This window comes from Bos indicus, chromosome X, assembly GCF_029378745.1.
Source record: "Bos indicus isolate NIAB-ARS_2022 breed Sahiwal x Tharparkar chromosome X, NIAB-ARS_B.indTharparkar_mat_pri_1.0, whole genome shotgun sequence".
Classification (NCBI taxonomy): domain Eukaryota; kingdom Metazoa; phylum Chordata; class Mammalia; order Artiodactyla; family Bovidae; genus Bos; species Bos indicus.
Window position 1 is genome coordinate 12,744,148 of NC_091789.1, and position 21,903 is coordinate 12,766,050.

Here is a 21,903-nt window from a genome sequence, read left to right on the forward strand (position 1 = left end):
AATAATTAATCTCAAAAATATACAAGAAACACCTGCAGCTCAATGCCAGAAAAATAAACGACCCAATCAAAAAATGGGCCAAAGAACTAAACAGACATTTCTCCAAAGAAGACATACAGATGGCTAACAAACACATGAAAAAGATGCTCAACATCACTCATTATCAAAGAAATGCAAATCAAAACCACAATGAGGTACCACTTCACACCAGTCAGAATAGCTGCTATCCAAAAGTCTACAAGCAATAAATGCTGGAGAAGGTGTGGAGAAAAGGGAACCCTCTTACACTGTTGGTGGGAATCCAAAATGGTACAGCCACTATGGAGAACAGTGTGGAGATTCCTTAAAAAACTGGAAATAGAACTGCCTTATGACCCAGCAATCCCACTGCTGGGCATACACACTGAGGAAACCAGAAGGGAAAGAGACACGTGTACCCCAATGTTCATCGCAGCACTGTTTATAATAGCCAGGACATGGAAGCAACCTAGATGTCCATCAGCAGATGAATGGATAAGAAAGCTGTGGTACATATACACAATGGAGTATTACTCAGCCATTAAAATGAATACATTTGAATCAGTTCTAATGAGGTGGATGAAACTGCTTTTATACAGAGTGAAGTAAGTCAGAAAGAAAAACACCAATACAGTATACTAACGCATATATATGGAATTTAGAAAGATGGTAACGATAACCCTGTATGCGAGACAGCAAAAGAGACAAAGGTGTATAGAATAGTCTTTTGGACTCTGTGGGAGAGGGAGAAGGTGGGATGATTTGGGAGAATGGCATTGAAACATGTATAATATCGTATATGAAACGAATCGCCAGTCCAGGTTCAATGCAGGATACAGGATGGTATCATGGGGCTGGTGCACTGGGATGACCCAGAGGGATGGTACGGAGAGGAATGTGGGAGGGGGGTTCAGGATGGGGAACCCGTGTACACCCATGATGGATTCATGCTGATGTATGGCAAAACCAATACAATATTGTAAAGTAATTAGCCTCCAATTAAAATAAATAAATTTATATTGTTAAAAATGAACTTTCTGTAGATATCTTTCTTTAACATATAAATTCTGCCAAATCATCAGACAATATTCACTGGATCTTTGAGAGAATAACAGTAACAATCTTCCACTTTTTTCTCCCATATTTTCTAAGCTATATGCCCATATTTCATAATACAGGCAACCAAGTTACCTGTGTTAGTTTGTGGAAACTGGAAAAAAATATACTTTTCTGATTTGAAACCCACACCAAGACCAAGAAGAAAGCAGAATGTGTATGACTTTTACAGATGAGGAAAAGAAGGAACTCAGAAAAAATAAATGATGTAGCTAAGGTCACACAGCTAGTAAATGACTGAATCACAAGTCAAATCCACCTCTGTTTGACCATGCTGCCATGTTCTTTTAATCTTTAACTGACAATGATCGATAAAGTTCAGAATAATGGCAGCAGTCCTAAAAAGACCATTTATCAGAGGAAACATCAAAAGTCAATTCAGTTTGATTCACTAGCACAGGTACAATGGAAAACAATGTAGATTTAGATACTTTAAAACAGACTGTCAGTAAAAACAAAAGAATCAAAGGTGTTTCCACTAGTTTTTAGACAATAACTAGGAAATACCAGCAATCTGAACACCTCCATTCCTCAGCATTTTGTTGACTTGAGGCTGTGCCCCATGTTGCTTCATGGAAGGTGAAGGAAGCTCTAAGGAAAGAAGAGCAAAGTATAGAACTTGATTCAGAGCAACAATCACTCTCTCAAGTACCTTAATCAGGAGGCACTTTAAACTTTTCTCATGAAAAGCTGAGAAAAAAATGTTGAGTTGTGTGATTGGCATAAATAACTCTTGATTTTGGAGGGCCCTAAGAAGGCATTTGAGATCCTTTCATAGAGGATGAAGAAAGAGGTAAGCAGTAATTGCTTTGGTATCCTTCAAGAAAAATCAATAATGAATATGAGTGAAGAGTCAAGGAAAAAAATAACAGATCCACTCTGAGGGTATCAGAGAATGCAAATATCAGACTAAAGAGAACTTGATCAACTGTAGAGTGGAGGACTGCTCCCTAGTCTCCTTGGCAGTGATTAGGGAAACATGATGCATTTTCAAAATAATGAAAGGGCCAAAGTTACAGTGATATCATATAACAGACAACTCCAGAATAGATTTATCATCTAAGAAACACAATAAAGCTTCAATAAGAGAGATTTGAAAGGAATGGTGGGTTCCAGCTAATTAAATTCCTGTGTAACTGAAGCTTAATGTGAGCTTTTCTTCAATCAATCTTGTCTAGTGAGGATACTTGTGTCTCTCTTTACTAAATGAGACTGGTACAGGATCTTTGGATTGGCATACTTTACACCATTGGCCAAAGAAGTCCAAGCACCTGGAAAACAGAATTTTGATCTCCAGGTATTTTTTTTCATGTACAAAAGTGGTTTTATCAGCATCATTATGTCCTACTCTTCTAGATATCTTATTTTCTACATCTCAGTTGGTACATCAAATCTTGCCCACTCAACCTTGTAAATCTTTCTTGTTTTTTTTTTTTTTTTTTTTTGGATATCTGCCCCCATTCATTCTATTACTACTTCCTCATTTCTCACCTGGTCTAATACAATACCCAACTATTCTTCTTTCTTCTTGTCTTAAATTCAGCCTCCACATTGCACCAGAAGTATCTCTAAACTGCAAATACAGCCATGACTCCTTGTATCTGAAAAGTCTTCAGTAACTTCCCCATGTCTTCAGGAGACATTTTAAACGTGTTAACCTGATGATTAAGATCATTCTTAATGATCTGCTTCTGCCTACTGGTCCAACTTCCACTTCTGTCACAGCCTGTGTCTTCCTGTGTGCTGCAGTCATACTGAACTTCTGGAAGTTTTTAATATATGCTTTCTTCTCTCATTTTTATCCTTTGCCCAAGAGTGCCCTGTGCCCTTTTTCTACCACTTCATTTGGCCTACCTTTGTTGTGCTTTGTCACTGAGTCATGTCTGACTCTTTGCGATCCCATGAACTATAGCCCACCAGGCTCCTCTGTCCACGAGGATTCTCCAAGCAAGAATACTGGAGTGCCATGCCCTCCTCCAGGGGATCTTCCCAATCCAGGGATCAAACCCAGGTCTCCCACACTGCAGGCAGATTCTTTACCATCTGAGCCACAAGGGAAGCCCAAGAATACTAGAGTGGGTAGCCTATCCCTTCTCCAGGGGAACTTCTCTACCCAGGAATCAAACCTAGGTCTCCTGCACTGCAGGTGGATTCTTTACCAGCTGAGCTACCAGGGAAGCTACTTCTCTTAATTCTTCAAAATGAACTTCATACCCCACCACCTCAGGACTTCTTCCCCAAGAGCCCCTTAGTTGTCTGTCCTATGTATCCCATACTATTCTGTGCTGAGAATTTTAGAACATTTCATTGCAATCATTCCTTTCCCTATTTCTAATTTGAATGGGAAGACTATGTCCTTTGTCAGTATAACCAGTGCCTACTGCTATGTTGAGAGTCCCTTAGATTGCAAGATCAAACCAGCCTATCCTAAAGGAAATCAGTCCTGAATATTAATTGGAAGGACTGATGCTGATGCTGAAACTCCAATACTTTGGCCACCTGATGCAAAGAGCTAACTCATTGGAAAAGACCCTGATGCTGAGAAAGATTGAGGGCAGGAGGAGAAGGGGACGACAGAAGATGAGATGGTTGGATGGCATCACTTACTCGATGGACATGAGTTTGAACAAGGTCCAGGAGTTGGTGATGGACAGGGAAGCCTGGCATGCTGCAGTCCATGGGGTCACAAAGAGTTGAACACGACTGAGCAACTGAACTGAACTGACTAACTGCTAAGTTAATGAATGAATAAATAATTCATTCACTGGTTGCTTGACATGGAGTTATTTCTAATTATCTATCATTTTCTCCTAAACCTGAAGCATCACTTATCCCAGTTAATTAAGGAGTGTACTTAATTGGACTTTAGTTGTTTAAAGTTTTCATGTGATTTTCCATGCAAATATCTTCATCTAGTGATGGAGCCATTCTTTAAGCTAGACTTCACCCTTTGACAAGTGACTTAGCAGCAGCAGCAGCAGCAGTATAGCACTAAAACAAGAAATTTGCAAAAATTTTTAAATTTAATTTTACTTTTTAACTGGAAGATAATTACTTTGCACTATTGTGATGGCTTCTGCCATACATCTACATGAATTAGTCATAGGCATACATATCTCCCCTCCTTCTCAGACCTCCCTCCTACCTCCCTCTGCATCCTACCCCTCTAGGTTGTCACAGAGCACTGGCTTTGGGCTCCCTCTGTCATACAGCAAATTCCTGCTGGCTATCTACTTTACATATGGTGATATATATGTTTCAGTGCTACTCTCTCAAACCATCCCACCTTCTCTCTCCCTCATTGTGTCCAAAAGTCTTGTTGTCTTATGTCTGAATCTCCATTGAAAGTGAAAGTGAATTCACTCAGTCATGTCTGACTCTTTGCAACCCCATGGACTGTAACCTACCAGGCTCTTACGTCCATGGGATTTTCCAGGCAAGAATACCAGAGTGGGTTGCCATTTCCTTCTCCAGGAGATCTTCTGGCCCAGGAATTAAACCCGGGTCTCCCGCATTGCAGGCAGACACTTTACTATCTGAGCCATCAGGGAAGTCACCTTCCCTCCATTACTGCTCTGTAAATAGATTCATCAGTACCATATTTCTAGCTTCCATATATATTTGTGTGTGTGTGTGTATATATATATGCATTAATATGATATGTGTCTTCCTCTTTCTGACTTACTTTACTGTGTATAATAGGCTTTATGTTTGTCCACCTCTACGTCTGTCCACCTCATTAGAACCGACTTAAATGCATTCCTTTTTATAGCTGACTAATATTCCATTGTGTATATGTACTACAAATATTTTATCCATTCATTTGTTGATGGATATCTAGGTTGCTTCCATGTCCTAGCTATTGTAAATTGTGTTGTAATTGGGGTACACATGTCTTTTTCAATTATGGTTTCCTCAGGGTATATGCCCAGTAGTGGAATTGCTGGGTAATATGGTAGTTTTCGGAGAAGGCAATGGCACCCTACTCCAGTACTCTTGCCTGGAAAATCCCATGGACAGAGGAGCCTGGTAGGCTGTAGTCCATGGGGTCGCTAAGAGTCGGACATGACTGAGCGACTTCCCTTTCACTTTTCACTTTCATTCATTGGAGAAGAAAATGGCAACCCACTCCAGTGTTCTTGCCTGGAGAATCCCAAGGACCGGGGAGCCTGGTGGGCTTCAGTCTCTAGGGTCGCACAGAGTCAGACACGACTGAAGCGACTTAGCAGCAGCAGCATGGTAGTTTTAGTCCTAGTTTTGAAAGGAATCTCCATACTGTCCTACACAGTGGCTGTATCAGTTTGCATTCCCACCATCAGTGCAAGAGGGTTCCGTTTTCAATTACAAGTGCCACCACACTGAAAAAAATGTAAATAGAAAAATTCTTACCTCTTACAGTATCTTATTTCCTTCAGCTCAAAATTTGTCCATTTGGAGTTTTGGATCATGAAAGCAGAAGTCGTGCCTGATTTTAAGTTTCACTGAGACCAAGCATAGTGTACCTAACAATGGATATAAAACAATAAAATCCTAAATTGCCATAATGAGGGAGAAATGTTTAATAGTGTTAAATAGAAAATGCTATGGCATCCAAGCTTCGACCATTACAACTTAGATGCAGTCTGGAAGTTAGTTTCTCCAACACAGTAAGTGAAGAATCTAGAACTTTCCATCTTCACAATATGGACAGAGACATCTTCCCAGAAAACACAAAATATTCATAGTAGAGAAATAGAAAGCCAAAGGGCCAAATAAACATATAAGAAATCATCCCCAATGTAATATACAATACATGGGAGACATTTCAGAGAGATTCCATGGTTCTTTAGGAATAAAACTGATAAGTACTCTGAAATGAAAATGATTTTGGAGCAAGTGCTTCATCAGAGGCTAAAATAAAGAGCCTTGATATAGAACGCCCCCAGGGCAGAGCAGCACAGGGCAAAAACAGCTCCAGGCACTCTGACAAGCATCAGAAGGACTTGGACAACTCCAAAATTAAAGAAATGTGGATCTGATAAGAAGACAGAAATGTCTGTACCTTCAATTGGCTAAAGCCTTAAAAATTCCTTGTACATGGAAATTAGATATTCATATCTGAGCACAACTTATCATTTACAGAATACTATATCACAGATACCTAACCATTTTGAAAATTGTCATCATATTGTGTTTGTTTAGCTCAGCTAGACTTTTAGTTGTCTCTTCAAGTTATGTGTTAAACCTGTGACATTTTGTTACCTGGGATGGTCACACCCACCTGACAATTGCAGTCAAGGTTCTGGTACCCAGAGTGAGAGACAAATTAACTGACATCCCTTCCACAAAAAGACTTTAACAATGGTTTCCTAGTCTGGGTATGCTACACTTCTCACACATGTTACCAACACTCAAGACACAGTGTAAATAGATAACAAGACTATTTTTATCTGAGAGGAAAACCAACCTTTTCTAATATTTGCACTAGATAAGATATCTTTATTCACTTGCACTGCAATTATTTTTGGAGAGATTTTGAGAAGTCTCTGGATAAAGAAGAAGAGACAAGAAGGTAAATATCATGGGACCCTAGCTGATAAAATAAATAGGTTTTCATCTCTGTGACAATAATATGGACTTCTCAGAGAACACATTTGTTTTTAATTCCAAATCATTTGAGTGTCTCCAAGCCTTTATACAATACCATAATAATCATCTTATAGAATCATGTTTTGCTTTCATATTCTATTAGCACCATCCAAGGGAAGGAAATAAGATTCATCTAAAGGTGTTATACAATCTGTACACAATTGTGAGTTCCTTTCGATATGTTATGACAGATGATGTACAACACATCTCTGCTCTATCCAACCTCATTTGCAGGAAAATGATTGTGAAATTAAGCATGACAGGGAGAAAGGAAGAGAGAAAAGGTAGATAATTACTAAACAGATTCTTAGATGCCTGTGTGTATAGAAAAACCAAGAAATCAAGAGAAGTAAAAAGTAGACTTTCTCACTGACCATGAAATACGATCTCATTTGAACTAAAAAGTGTCTAGAAATAAGACTGGGGGATCACAGGGCCCTCCACTTTGCTTCACAATTTTTAACCTTAAATGTGTTAACAACTCCTGAATATTTAGTTTACAGTCTACTCTTTCCCAACCAGTGTATGTACACAATGAAAGGCCTCCGACATGTGTTTTGAGTTTTTTCCATTTCTTCAGAGATAATATGGCATATCATGGAGAAGGAAATGTGTTTGGTACATGTACATGTACACATTTGCCTATTTTTTATCTCATTCATCTTCGCTTAGGTGAACTCATCTTCTAAACACCAAATACTTTTTTCAAACCTCTTTTCAGATTGCAATAATATGGGCATGGTTGCCCTCTCCCTTCTTCTGTAAACGTTAACATCCCAACAGAGTATCATATAATCTTGAATCTCCTCCCATTTCATTGGCAGCTGATCCTCTACACTCACATAATTCTTTCTCTCTTCCATCATCTCTGTTATTGTCAGTCTAATTCACCCAGTCATTCGAAACTGACACTTTGAAGACAGCTTTGAGTCCTCCCTCTAACCCATGTATTATACATAGTCATTGAATCTAAACAATAAGACCGAAAATATAGTTCTTTCTCCAATTTGTCCTTTCTGCCTCATTTCCACTGCCACCATTATGCATCTAGTCTTTGTAGTGTTATTAGATTATGTTAATACCTTATATTTGTTTTACTTATTTCAGAAGGGATTCTTTAATCCAACCCCAACTTCCCCATATGTTTGTTTTTTTTTTTTTCAAATTAGAAATCTGAAAACCAAAGAGGATAATTGCACAAGGTGTCAAAGCTAATCACAATCAGTGACAGGGGTAGAAGTCAGATTTCCCAACTCTCAGTCAAGCTTTTATTATTATTATTATTATTATTATTATTATTACATTGTGCTTCTCTGGCACTGCTCCAACCTCAGAATATCCCACATGACACTGCCTACTTAACCTTTCTTAGATTTCCATTTTCACTAAATCACTCCACCTTGAAAAACATTTTCTCATTAAACCAATCTATTTTGCTTATCTATGAAACCCTATCTCAAACACACCTCTAAAAAATATTTTTTTTTATGAATTTGTAATTTCAATGCTTTAGTTCTAACAGGGAATCACACACTGGCAAAATAAATGATGGTGATATGTTTGAAAGTGAAGAGTGAAAGTGTAAGTGTAAGTCACTTCAGTCATGTCAAATTCTTTGTAATCCCATGGATTGTAGCCCACCAGGCTCCTCTGACCATGGGATTCTCCAGGCAAGAATACTGGAGTGAGTAGCCATTCCCTTCTCCAGCGTATCTATCAAACCAAGGGATCAATCGTGGTTCTCCTGCATTGTAGGCAGATTCTTTACCATATGAGCCAAGAGGGAAGCCCCAGTGATACGTTTAGACAGAAGCAAATTCTCATAATAGTCCTTTCACTGTGCTTTCAAATAACCCTGACCTTATTTCAGGTCCACTTCCATTAGAATGTTCAGTCTTCTGTAAGTTGCTATTTTCCATGAAGGTAATATGAATGCTCTTTAAGTTTAGAGTCTGTATTAAAAGAACTTTAACCAGCATTAAGAGGCTGAGAGAAACTAGGCTTGGGGTCAAGTATACTACTGGAAAAAATGGCAATGCCATATCCTTGAAAAATTATCATTACCTACTATGCTAACAGAATAAATGAATTAAGAAAAGACATGAGTAATGTGTTAGGGGTAGCCACTCATGGAGTATCCTAACAAGAATAGAACTATTAATGCTTGGAAACTCACATATCTAATCTAGCCAAAGAGACCTTTGAGGAGGGGCCAAGGTCAGTGTGGGCAGTGAGTAGAAGGCATTAGGAATAAAGGAAGGTGGCAATTGGTGATCAGGGATAGGAATGAAGGAACAAGTGAGAGGATTCTGAATCTAAATGGCCTAAGTATGCCTACTGACTGATGCATGTAAAGAATAATACTGGCAGCACTAACATGTATGGGCCACTTCACATTATACTTTTCTATCAAATATCTCATTCTATTATCACAACAATTGTGTGAGACAGTGTTTTAGAACAGTGAAATTAGAAACATGAAAGTGAGGTCGTGAGAAGGAATCTCAACTCAGCACACAACTGGTAATGTGTAGCCAGAGCATGGGTTTAAAGCTCATCTTGAATTGCCCTTAGCAATACTACAAACACTTGTAATTACTTGTTCTGTGACTGTCTTCTTGATAGACATTAAATCCCATGAGGACAGGAACAGTATCTGTCTTGATCACCATGATATCCCCAGTGTTTGGCACAGTGTCTGCTCCAAAGCAAATTGTTTAAAAATATTTGCTGAATAAATGAAAGAATAAATATGGGTTGATGGTTGCTTCATATAAAATAAATTATGAAGTACAATTCCAGTTTGAAAACCCCACCTAAGATTTGAGGTGACTTGATGCTAGCTATAGGAATATACTGGAAGATCCATTAGAGTTATTCATTGTCCTGACTTACTAAAATATGAAAGAAAATGTAATTAAAAGTAATAACTCGTTTATACCTATGGCTGATTCTTGTGATGTTTGACAGAAAACAACAAAATTCTGTAAAGCAATTATCCTTCAATTAAAAAATAAACAAAGTGGCAAAAAAAAAACCCACATTGTCTTCTGAATCAAAACAAATATAATTTGGGTTGTAAAACAATACTGGCATGAGATTCAGAGTTATTGACTGTCCCTCAAATAGGTGATGTTGCTCAGATGATTGTTCTTATAATTAATGTTTGCTGCAAACAACTTCCATTTTCTTGGATTATGACTATACTTTACTCAAACAGTACCTTTCTCCACTGTGACTTAGGTTAACACTTTCATGTTATATAATACCACTACTGGTTATTTTCTGATGATTGCAAAAATTTATAATGTAACTAAAAATTAAAGCAAATATACAGCCCTAAGAAATGTAAGCTGTCTGACAATAATGAAATGAAATGAATTTTTATTAAGCAAAGGATTGGAGGAGTCAATTTTAAATTTATGAAGAAAATGCTTCATCGATTGTAAATGCAAGTGATTTAGGAAAGAAATGAAGACGGGGCTTAAATTATTTCCCCCTTTACCCACAGCTCTTCTTTTGTATTTCTGGTGTTTCAAATCAGCCTGAGACTTTGTGTCACCAAAAAAACTTAGCAGATTGGACCAAGAACTGGAGTACTAATCTGACTCCACATTCTTATGGTACTTGAAAGTGTGGGTTTTACAGAAAGTGGAATCACAGCTTCAGGGGAACCCATTGCCATGAAGCTTCAAAGTATATGTCAGTTACAAAGGGCTTAGATAAATTCATGAATGAAAGATCCATAGAAGGGAAAGGGAAACCAAAGAGGAAAGATTACAATGCAAGACCTTAAAATGGGAACAGATCTCAGGAGATCATCTGCTCTAGCTGCCTGCCTTCAGACATGTAAAAAAATAATCTCCACTTTGCTGGCAACTGAAACTCAATGAATCTCTTGTCCAAACCACATAGCCAGTCAAAATATAAAGGACTTAAAAATCAGGATTCTTGAATTACAGGGCAGCAGATATCCCACTGGGCTTCCCTGGTAGCTCAGTGGCAAAGTATCTGCCTGCCAATGCAGGGGATGCAGGTTCAATCCCTGGGTTGGGAAGATCCCCTGGAGAAGGAAATTGTTACCCACTCCAGTATTCTTGCCTGGAAAGTCCCCTGGACAGAGGAGTCTGGTGGGATATAGTCCATGGGATCACAAAGAGTTGGACACAAATGAGGGACTAAACAACAATATATTCTGCTGCCCTTCCATATTGCTTCTCCCTCCATGTGATCCAAAACTGGGTTCTGATGCTGGACTGAGTCATCCAATGGTTTCATCCCTGGAAATTCATTTTGCTTTGAAGCCTTTACCAATGTTATCTGTATGCATGTACCATGGCAGCCTTAAAACCAGAGGAGTTCTATTTTTCATAATTACCTTATTTTAACTGCATTTGATCTATACCCTAAATCTTATGTCTTCTGACATATGTAATTCCATCAAAAATTAAAACTGAATTCCTGGTATAATTGAAAGTCTTCCAAGATCCATACAATACTTAAAGATGTGCATTCCAGGCTCCAAATTCAATCTGGACAATTGTTTTCAGGTTGTTATGATGATGTATTGTGAGCATTTCAGTTTCAATTAGTAAGGAGAAAAAAAATGCATTAGCAGTACCTGCACACAGAGTATTTCACTGTGTATGCACTCTATATCAATGTAAATTGACATATACAAAGAAGATGCAACTTTGAGTCCTAACAGCAGTGTCATAGAAGTAGTCAAGAGTCATGGAATTTGAGAATAATTTTTCCACTGTAACCAAGTTGGTGATTTGGGGCAAGTTATTTCATCTTTTTAAAAGTGTGTTCACCCATGTAAAAATGTAAGTTCAGTTCAGTCACTCATTCGTGTCTGACTCCTTGAGACCCCATGAACCACAGTACACTGGGCCTCCCAGTCCATCACCAACTCCCAGAGTCCACCCAAAGCCATGTCCATTGAGTCAGTGATGCCACCCAACCATCTGATCCTCTGTTTTCCCCTTCTCCTCCTGCCCTCAATCTTTCCCAACATCAGGGTCTTTTCCAATGAGTCAGCTCTTCTCATAAGGTGGCCAAAGTATTGGAGTTTCAGCTTCAGCATCAGTCCTCCCAATGAACACCCAGGACTGATCTCCTTTAGGATGGACTGGTTGGATCTCCTTGCAGTCCAAGGACTCTCAAGAGTCTTCTCCAACATCACAGTTAAAAAGCATCAATTTTTCGGCACTCAGCTTTCTTTATAGTCCAAATCTCACATCCATACATGACCACTGGAAAAACCATAGCCTTGAGTAGATGGACTTTTGTTGGCAAAGTAATGTGTCTGCTTTTGAATATGCTATCTAGGTTGGTCATAACCTTCCTTACAAGGAGTAAGTGTCTTTTAATTTCATGGCTGCAGTCACCATCTGCAGTGATTTTGGAGCCCAGAAAAATAAAGTCTGACACTGTTTCCACTGTTTCCCCACCTATTTCCCATGAAGTGATGGGACCAGATGCCATGATCTTCGTTTTCTGAATGTTGAGCTTTAAGCCAACTTTTTCACTCTCCTCTTTCACTTTCATCAAGAGGCTCTTCAGATCCTCTTCACTTTCTACCATAAGGGTGGTGTCATCTGCATATCTGAGGTTATTGATATTTCTCCCGGCAATCTTGATTCCAGCTTGTGCTTCTTCCAGCCCAGCGTTTCTCATAATGTACTCTGCATATAAGTTAAATAAGCAGGGTGACAATATACAGCCTTGACGTACTCCTTTTCCTATTTGGAACCAGTCTGTTGTCCCATGTCCAGTTCTAACTGTTGCTTTCTGACATGCATATAGGTTTCTCAAGAGGCAGGTCAGATGGTCTGGTATTCCCATCTCTTTCAGAATTTTCCACAGTTTATTGTGATCCACCCAGTCAAAGGCTTTGGCATAGTCAATAAAGCAGAAAAAGATGTTTTTCTGGAACTCTCTTGCTCTTTTGATGATCCAGCGGATGTTGGCAATTTGATCTCTGGTTCCTCTGCCTTTTCTAAAACCAGCTTGAACACCTGTAAGTTCATGGTTCACATATTGCTGAAGCCTGGCTTGGAGAATTTTGAGCATTACTTTACTAGCGTGTGAGATGAGTGCAATTGTGTGGTAGTTTGAGCATTCTTTGGCATTGCCTTTCTTTGGGATTGGAATGAAAACTGACCTTTTCCAGTCCTGTGGCCACTGCTGAGTTTTCCAAATTTGCTGACATATTGAGTGCAGCACTTTCACAACATCATCTTTTACGATTTGAAATAGCTTAACTGGAATTCCATCACCTCCATTAGCTTTGTTCATAGTAATGCTTTCTAAGGCCCACTTGACTTCACATTCCAGGATGTCTGGCTCTAGGTGAGTGATCACACCATCGTGATTATCTGGGTCAGGGACTGTATTATTATTTTGCTCTTTCCCAGCATGTAAATATGTTTCATAAACTGGGAAGCAGTATACAGATGTAAGTAAATACTATTATTAGGGTAATAAGCACCCAAACTCAAATGTTTTCTCCCTCACCTCCCCCCTCTCTATATAAATATCTATTTACAGGCACACGCACATACATACATACACACACACGTACACAAAGACTCCATTTACCAACTGAGAGTTTCCACAAAAGAAGTCTGTGTAGGGTTAGTCCTTGAGATGTAAGGATGAATAACTTAACCTTGCTTTTTGCAAACTCATCCACAGATACCTAGTATTCTCAGGTTGTTCCCAACTGTTATGACTCACCTCTGTAGAAATCCACCTAGAGCTGTCTTTATCAATTACTCTCTCTCCATCCCAAGTATAGGGGCTTCCCTGGTGACTCAGGTGGTAAAGCATCTGCCTGCAATGCAAGAGACCTGGGTTCAATGCCAAGGTTGGGAAGATCCCCTGGAGGAGGGTATGGCAACCCACTCCAGTATTCTTGCCTGGAGAATCCCCATAGACAGAGGAGCCTCGCGGGCTACAGTCTACAGGGTTGCAAAGAGTTGGACACAACTGAGCGACTAAGGACAGATCACAGGTATGGGACCTCTCTCTCCTCTCATTCATAAACCTTCCTATTTTACACCTCCTTCTCCATAGCCTTTCTCTCTGCTTTCCAATAGGAAAGTATCTAAAAGGTATCTGCTATGGGTTACCAGTAGTTAAGAATAGGTCCCCATCCCATCTGCGGTCTTCCCTGGTGGCTCAGACAATAAAGTATCCGCCTGCAAGGAGGGAAATCTGGGTTTGATCCCTGGGTTGGGAAGATCCCCTGGAGGAGGGCATGGCCACCCACTCCAGTATTCTTGCCTGGAGAATCCCCATGGACAGAGAAGACTGTCGGACCACAGTCCATGGCGTCGCAAAGAGTCGGACATGACTGAGCAACTAAGTACAGCACAGCGCATCCCATCTGCAGCAGTTTCCTCATTGTTCCAGTCCACCTAGACAGGGGATATTATATATGAAGCAATGACTTAGATAAAAGGAGTTTCAGTCACTAACAGAGGGTGGCTAGAAGATATCTTGAAGTTAGAAACATTTCTTGGTATTCCATATTACAGCCCAAAAGTATGTCATGGGCAGTCTATTCCTGTAAAGACTTCTGGCTCCCATGTAACACTACAGATATCAAAGAATATCTATTGTTGACATCAAGAATGTCAATGACTGTTAGCCACAGGAGGAATCATTTTAAAGTGAACAATGGAGGTATCCTGGATATCACTTTTTCTTTCTCTTATATATGAAGATATTTTCTATTTTACAGATAACACTAAAACTACATGTTTAAGTTACTATTTCTGCATAACCAAGTATCCCAAAACTTATTGGCATGAAATAGTGTGAATTTTATTATACATCATGAATTCTTTAGGTCAAAAATTCTATCAGGACAAAGCTGAGTTATTTGTAGCTCCATGTGGATCAACTGGGATCACTTAGTGGTAGTCAGCTGGAACTATGTAGTCTTGAAGAACCAAGATGACTTCACTTACTCATCTTGCATTTTGTCAAAGTCTAGAGGCTAAGCCTAGCTGAGACTGACAACCAGAGCAACTGACACATGGCAGCTTCAGCAATGTGGTCTAGGGGTGGTGGAACTCCTTACATGGCAGCAACCTTCCCCCAGACTGAGTATCCTGCTTCAAAAAAAAAAAGAAAGGAAGAAAGCTACATTGCCCCTTAAGGTCTAGCATCACAGGCACATATTTAAAGTTGTAAGCCAACCTGATTCAAGAGAAGAGGTACACATTATTCCTCTCCATATAAGAAATGTCACAGAAGTTGGAACCATTTATTTAAAATAGCCACAATGCACTCTTTCACTAAAAATTATATTTCTCACACATGCAAATATATATAATATATATATTTGCAAATATATAATATATATTATATCAAATATATAATCTGAGCATCAAGCTCAGGTTTAAAGTCCAGGACTTTGTCCAGGATCTTAATCAAGTCCAGGTGAAGATGAGGCTTCCTGGATTCAGTTCCTTAGACAGGTTTTCAATGTGAAAACCTATAAAATGAAACAAGTTATATTCCATCCAACATACAACAGATGGGTACAACATAATTAGAATAGATACTTCCATTTAAAAGAGAGACAGGAAGCACATAGCAGCACGTCTAAGTTCAGGGCAATCCTGAAATCCAGAATTCCCATACGGTATCTTTATTAGGGTCCAGTTTTACTCTCTGGATCTTGACTCTATTCTCTAGTCTCTTGGGTCTTCCTGGCTGATTCATGTCAATGTATTCAAAAACCACTACAATATTGTAAAGTAATTAGCCTCCAATTAAAATAAATAAATTAATTTTTTTTAAAGTCATCTATGTTGGCAACTAAGTAGTTTCCTCAGCCTTCCTTATAAATGTTTTGTATCCAAGGCTCTCTTTTAATATTATATTTTCTCAGCCCCTTTCAGTCCAAGCTGGCATAATTATTTTTTAAAAAACTGAAAAACTTTATATGCATTAATTTATGACCCATTCCATTAAAGACATATCCCCATATTATTTCAGTGAAAGTGAAAGTGTTAGCTACTCAGTCATGTCCAACTCTTTGCAACCCCATGGACTGTAGCCCACCAGGCTCCTTTGTCCATGGAATTCTCCAGGCAAGAATACTGTGGTGGGTAGCCTTTCATCCAGGGGATCTTCCCGACCTGAGGATCCAACCTAGGTCTCCTGCATTGCAGGAAGATTCTTTACCTTCTGAGCTACTAGGGAAGTCCTATATTACTTCAAAGTAAGCCTTCATATGTTTTACTCTTTGTGAAACTGGATCCTTAGAAAGCCTCTTGTCTGTCTTAAAGAGTTTATGAGGCCACATCTCAAGTTTTTTCAAGACTTAACAAATAGTTTTCTGATCACATCCTTAGCTTCATTTTTCCCCCCTGGAGCCCATATTCCTTAGATTTGATCTTCGTCTTCAGGTCCTTTCTTAGTTTGAGGATCTTCTCCTCATATTGATGGGGGATGAGATATAGTTTTATTGTTGAATCTACTAAGTCCTGGCTCTATATCCTGTAAATTTTTCTTGAGAACTGAAGAGCTCTTTCTTTAGTTCACCTCTGTTTATACTGTATGAGATGCAACTAAAAGGAACCAGTTGATATCTTTGATATTCTGTATGGAAACCTCTTTATCCAGAAGCATCAGTTCAGGTACATTTTCTGTTTTATTAAACTTTCTGCTACAGCATACAAAATATCTTCTTTCCTCTAGCTTCCAAGAGCATTTTCCTTGCTTCTTTTAAGCCATCACTAACAGCTTCCTGGAGCTACAACACAGTTCACACTAACAGTCTCCTCAATGTCCTCCTGGTTTCCATTTGCTGCCTGACTGCAAAGACACACAAGGGGTTTTCAGTGCTATAGTGTTACCATAGTACTAATAGTAAAATCTCTACGAGTTACTACTGCTGCCTAACACACTGTTTAAAATTAAGTTACTTAAAACAACGACCATTTTATTATGTCTCATTGATATTGCACCTATGTGGTATCTCTAGCATAGGAGTGTTCCAACAGTTGAATTTTCTACAAAGTTCTTAAGACTTGCCTCACAGTGTTCCAAGAAAAACTAGTGGAACTAGATGACTTTTAAAACCCAGCCTCAGAGCCCATGTAGGATAATATTCACCATATTCTGTTGTTTAAAGCAATCTGAAGTCTACCCAGATTAAGAGAGAGAAGCTCAGTTTTCTGTGATATGAAGAAGGTCCAAGAATTTGTGGCCATGCTTTAAAACTGCCATATATATATAATCCATTAGATTCCTTTTAGACTAGTAAAGATGGTAATAATAATGTATACACTGTATTGAAAATTCCTCATATTCTGGACACTAGCCTAAATCCATGTATTTTCTCATTCAATCCATACTATAACCCAATGAGGTAAAAACTGCTGCTATCCCCATTTCAGATGAGGAAACTGAAGGATAAAGAGAATAAGCAACTTGTCCAAGATCTCAGAGTTTATAAGTGACAATGTCAATTAGCAAGATATATTTACATATACATAGATTAATGTATACAGTTTATACTTCATGTAATTTCATGCCAGGAAGACATCATTTATATACAATGCTCTTGCAAATTATATCAAAATGTAAATGCATCAGTGAAGAAAATTTAATAACTTTCCCTCATAACCAAAGCAATATTCTTTTATTGTAACAAATGAGAAAATGAAGAAAAAAGAAAAACACTATTCACAGTGATTAGAAAGATATGTAAAGAATTTATTATTTTGTAACATTCAGGATCTGGGGTGAGGGAAGAATATAAGGAATTGATATTAGTAAGGTTTTATTTCTATTATTTATAAAAAGATGAAATAAAGCAACAGAATGTTAATAATAGAAAATTCTAAGGAACTTATATAAGAACAATTGACCTACTTTTTATCACTCAGTCTCCAAGAGCCCCAACGCCCAGATAAAATCACCCCAAATATTATGCTGCATATCTGTCGGATCATTATACATACACACACACACACACACACACACACACACACACACACACACACTCATACTACATACTGTGTATAACCTGTAACCTGTATTTTTCACCAAACAATATGCAGGAATAAATTTTAACATTTTAATGATGTCAATGTATTTGTACATGGTGCCCCATATTACTGAACATTTAGGATTTTTCAATTAAATAAAATTAAATAATGCTTACATGAATATTCTTTCAACTTGAATCTTTGTCCACATACCCATGCTTAATTTCATTAGCATAAGTTCCTCAAAGTAGAATGACATGGGCTAAGGATATGTACATTTTCAGTTTTATATTATATTAAAGCAAATTATGAAGGAAAAGTGTGTATCTATATGTACACATATGTGTGTATGTATGTGTGCATACACACACACACACACATCTGTTTATGCATGTGTGTATATATAGGTACGTATATGGCTTCTCAGGTGGCTTAGATGGTAAAGAATCCACCTGCAAGGCAGCAGACACAAGTTCGATCCCTGGGTCAGGAAGATCCCCTGGAGAAGGGCATGGCAACCCACTCTAGTATTCTTGCTTGGAGAATCTCATGGACAGAGAAGAGCCTGGCAGTTGTTCATGGGGTCACACAGAGTTGGACACAACTGAGCAACTATCACTTTCACATATAGGTACATGTCCTTGCGTGTGTGTGTGTGTGTGTGTGTGTGTGTGTGTGTGTGTGTGTATAAAGAGAGAGTATGAGAGAAAGAGACAGAAGCAATCTCCTCCTTAGAGTTTCCTGTTTTATCTTTTGGAGGACTCAAAACATTCATATGTCACATTGCTTCAAGTTAAGTACCTGCAGTGCTAGCCTCTGACTCTCATGAAGAGCTTCCCCATGGAAAAGGCAAGCCCCGAAGAAAAGAAGTCTTAATAAAATAAAATCCCAAAGCTATAGGGCTATGTGTCCAGAGCAACTGACTTGTCCTAAAATAAATTGACTTATTAACTAGATAGCCTGGCTTAATCCCATTATCAAAGACAAATAGGACAATAGGCCATGGGCTTGCATACTTGCCCAGACATACCAATTATTCTTTGGATATATGCTGTGAGAATAGTGTACTTTGATACTGGGAGAATGTTAAGTGGACTTTAGGTCTTATGGTGTGATCTAGGCACACACAGACAGTGGGAAGGGATGCAGGATGTGATAAAAGGAAGCATAACAGACAGAGCATGGAAAAGAAAGAGGAACAAGAGCTTATCAAGGACAGGACAAAGGTTTGGGCCATCTCCTTGTATCTGTGTAATTTTTGAGTTCACTTGAGTGGGGTTTGTGAGAAGGTCACTGGTGATCTGAATGGATGCAAATTTCACACTTGGGGAGATAAATACCACCAAGGAAACTAGTTCTGTCTGCTTGTAGGATCCTCTATCCCATCTCCCACTGTCATTCACCTCTTGTCACCCTGCAACCTAAGGCAGAACTGGGAAAATGTTGACAAAGAAACTGTTCAAAGGCAAGGGGCTTGCTGGGATGTATAACTTAAAAAAACTTTTCCATGTCAGCCATAGAGCCTGAAAAGCCAGCTGGGCAATTGCTCTGGCATTCATTTCTAAGAGATGCTCCAATCTAAATCAAATATGTTGACTAAGGCAAATTGTTCTTACTCCTAACAAATTAGACAAGAACTTCAGGTGGAATTTAGAAAACAAGGTAAACCAAAACCTTCACCAAGGGTCAAAAGGGACTTATCAACAAAATAGAAATAGAATTAACAGATGTAGAAAACAAACTTTTGCTTATCAGGAGGTAAGGGAGGAGGGATCAATTGGAAGATTGGGATTGACATACTTGTTGTTGTTTAGTCGCTAGGTCATGTCCAACTCTTTTGCAATCCCGTGAACTGTAGCCCGCTACGCTCCTCTGTCCATGGGCTTTCCCAGGCAAGAACACTGGTATAGGCTGCCATTTCCTTCTCCATGGGACCTTCCCGACCCAGGGATCGAACCCACATCTCCTGCATTGCAGGCAGATTCTTTACCACTGAGCCACCTGGGAAGCCCATTTGACATATACACATTACCATATATAAAATACATAACTAATAAGGACTTACTGTGTAGGGCGGGGAACTCTACTCAATACTCTGGAATGGGGCATATGAGAAAAGAATCTAAAAGAATAGATATATACATGTTCAGATTAACATGTGACACAAAATGGGTGTGCCTTCAGTCTCTACCAACATCAGGGTCTTTTCCAATGAGTCAGCTCTTCACATCAAGTTGTCAAAGTGTTGGGGCTCCAGCTTCAGCTTTAGCATCAGTCCTTCCAATGAATGTTCAGGGTTGATTTCCTTTAGGATTGACTGGTTTGAACTCCTTGCCGTCCAAGGGACTCTCAAGAGTCTTCTCCAGCTCCACAGTTCAAAAGCATCAATTCTTCAGCACTCAGTCTTCCTTATGGTCCAATTCTCACATCTGTACATGACTACCGGAAAAACCATAGCTTTGACTATATGGACCTTTGTCAGAAAAGTGATGTCTCTGCTTTTTAATATGCTGTCTAGGTTTATTATAGCTTTCCTTCAAAAGAGCAAGCGTCTTTAAATTTCATGGCTGCCATCACCATCGTGGTGATTTTGGCGCCCAAGAAAATAAAATTTGTCACTGCTTATACTTTTCTCCCTTCTATTTGCCATGAAATGATGGGACCAGATGCCGTGACCTTCATTTCTGAATGCTGAGTTTCAAGCCAGCTTTTTCATTCTCATCTTTCACCTTCATCATGGGAATATTAGGCCCACTCTTAACTGAAGGTAGTCACTTTCAAGACAATTAAAGCATTTATCAGATCTAGTAAACTGCTCATCTGTTAGAAGAACAACTGCCCACAAAGATATGTAGGTTGAGATCTTTTTGGTTTTGTTGGTCTCAATGTTAGACTGTCTACTATTTTGTCATTTTTCTGAATTATTGCTAGGATATAAACTTACTTATAGGTTTCTCATATTTTTAGATTAGTTCTATCCATGTTTTCTGTACGCCTCATTTCCCCTCACCCCATTTGACTACACACACGTGCATCTGAAACTTTTGACCATAATCATTCAATTATCTCCCCATCACTCCATTTTGTTGCATAGGAAAGCCAGTTTCTTTCAGGGTATGGATATGATTTCACCTGACAGGCTTTGGCCTCTGGCTTTTGAGATGCAGAGTAAGACTCTTGGCTGCTGGAGTCTGATCATTTTGGTGACTCCAGAGGTGTTGCACACTCCATAGCTATTTAGGAACCTCTATTCCCATTTCTCATCATGGACTTTCCAGGTTATGGATTCCCTCATATGTCCCAAGTAGCCCCAGTAACTCTCAGCAGACACTGATATTGTCCAGGACACATTGTGGGCCTGGTTTTATAAGCAGTCCCCATGGCAGGCTGTTTGTCTCACTCTGGACTTCAGCCGAAGCAGACTTCTACATTAATGCAGAGAATAATGGAGTCCTCCATGGCCCGTCTCTGCCTATATTTTCCTCAATCTGTCTCTAACTCAATCTGTCTTAGTTTTTCACTTTTTTTTTTCCTTTGGTCTGTGACTGTGTGAGTGTGGTTTTTCACTTTGATTCTCTCAAGCACACTGTCTTAAACTGTCTCAGATGACACAGAAAGTATTTTGGGGAGTCAAGTCTCTGAGTAATTGAGCTCTAAGAGTGTTCAGAGATGTATTTCTTCACCTCAGTGCTCACTGTGTCTTTCGTTTCTCTTGCCCAGAATCCTGTTTGCACAGAGTGGGAATCATGGTGTCCTGATGGATATGACACAGGGAACATATGTCATTGGCTCTTTGCCAACATGTAAACCTCTGGCACCCTTACATGAGCTGTAAGCCCAGCCTGGACAGTGTGTGTGGCACTTCAACAGCCCTCTATATTATTCAACTGGACACTCACAGATGAGAAATCATCAATGTAAACAGACATCATCTTCCCTCTGGATAAAAGGCCTTATCTTTAAAAGGTCAGAAAAGTCCATCTCTAAAAGCAGAAATATAATAGTGCCCTTTAAAGAGCTCCTCTCAATAAATGTCCTGCATCTGTTTGCTACGAAGAAGGAATAACTGGCCATAGAAATAGACATTGGCCCTGGATTTTGAAACAGTGTAGTAAAGAGAATG

The 21,903-nt window shown here is 39.0% G+C and overlaps 1 long non-coding RNA gene across 1 annotated transcript in view; it reads right to left on the bottom strand.

The window, feature by feature from the left end:
* The window catches only part of LOC139180899 (uncharacterized), a 241,887-nt gene extending 236,256 nt beyond the window's left edge, over positions 1-5,631 (bottom strand). The window contains exon 1 of the long non-coding RNA XR_011565099.1: positions 5,524-5,631. This is a non-coding gene — a long non-coding RNA (uncharacterized lncRNA). The remainder of the gene's footprint in view (positions 1-5,523) is intronic.
* Positions 5,632-21,903: the final 16,272 nt, after the last annotated feature.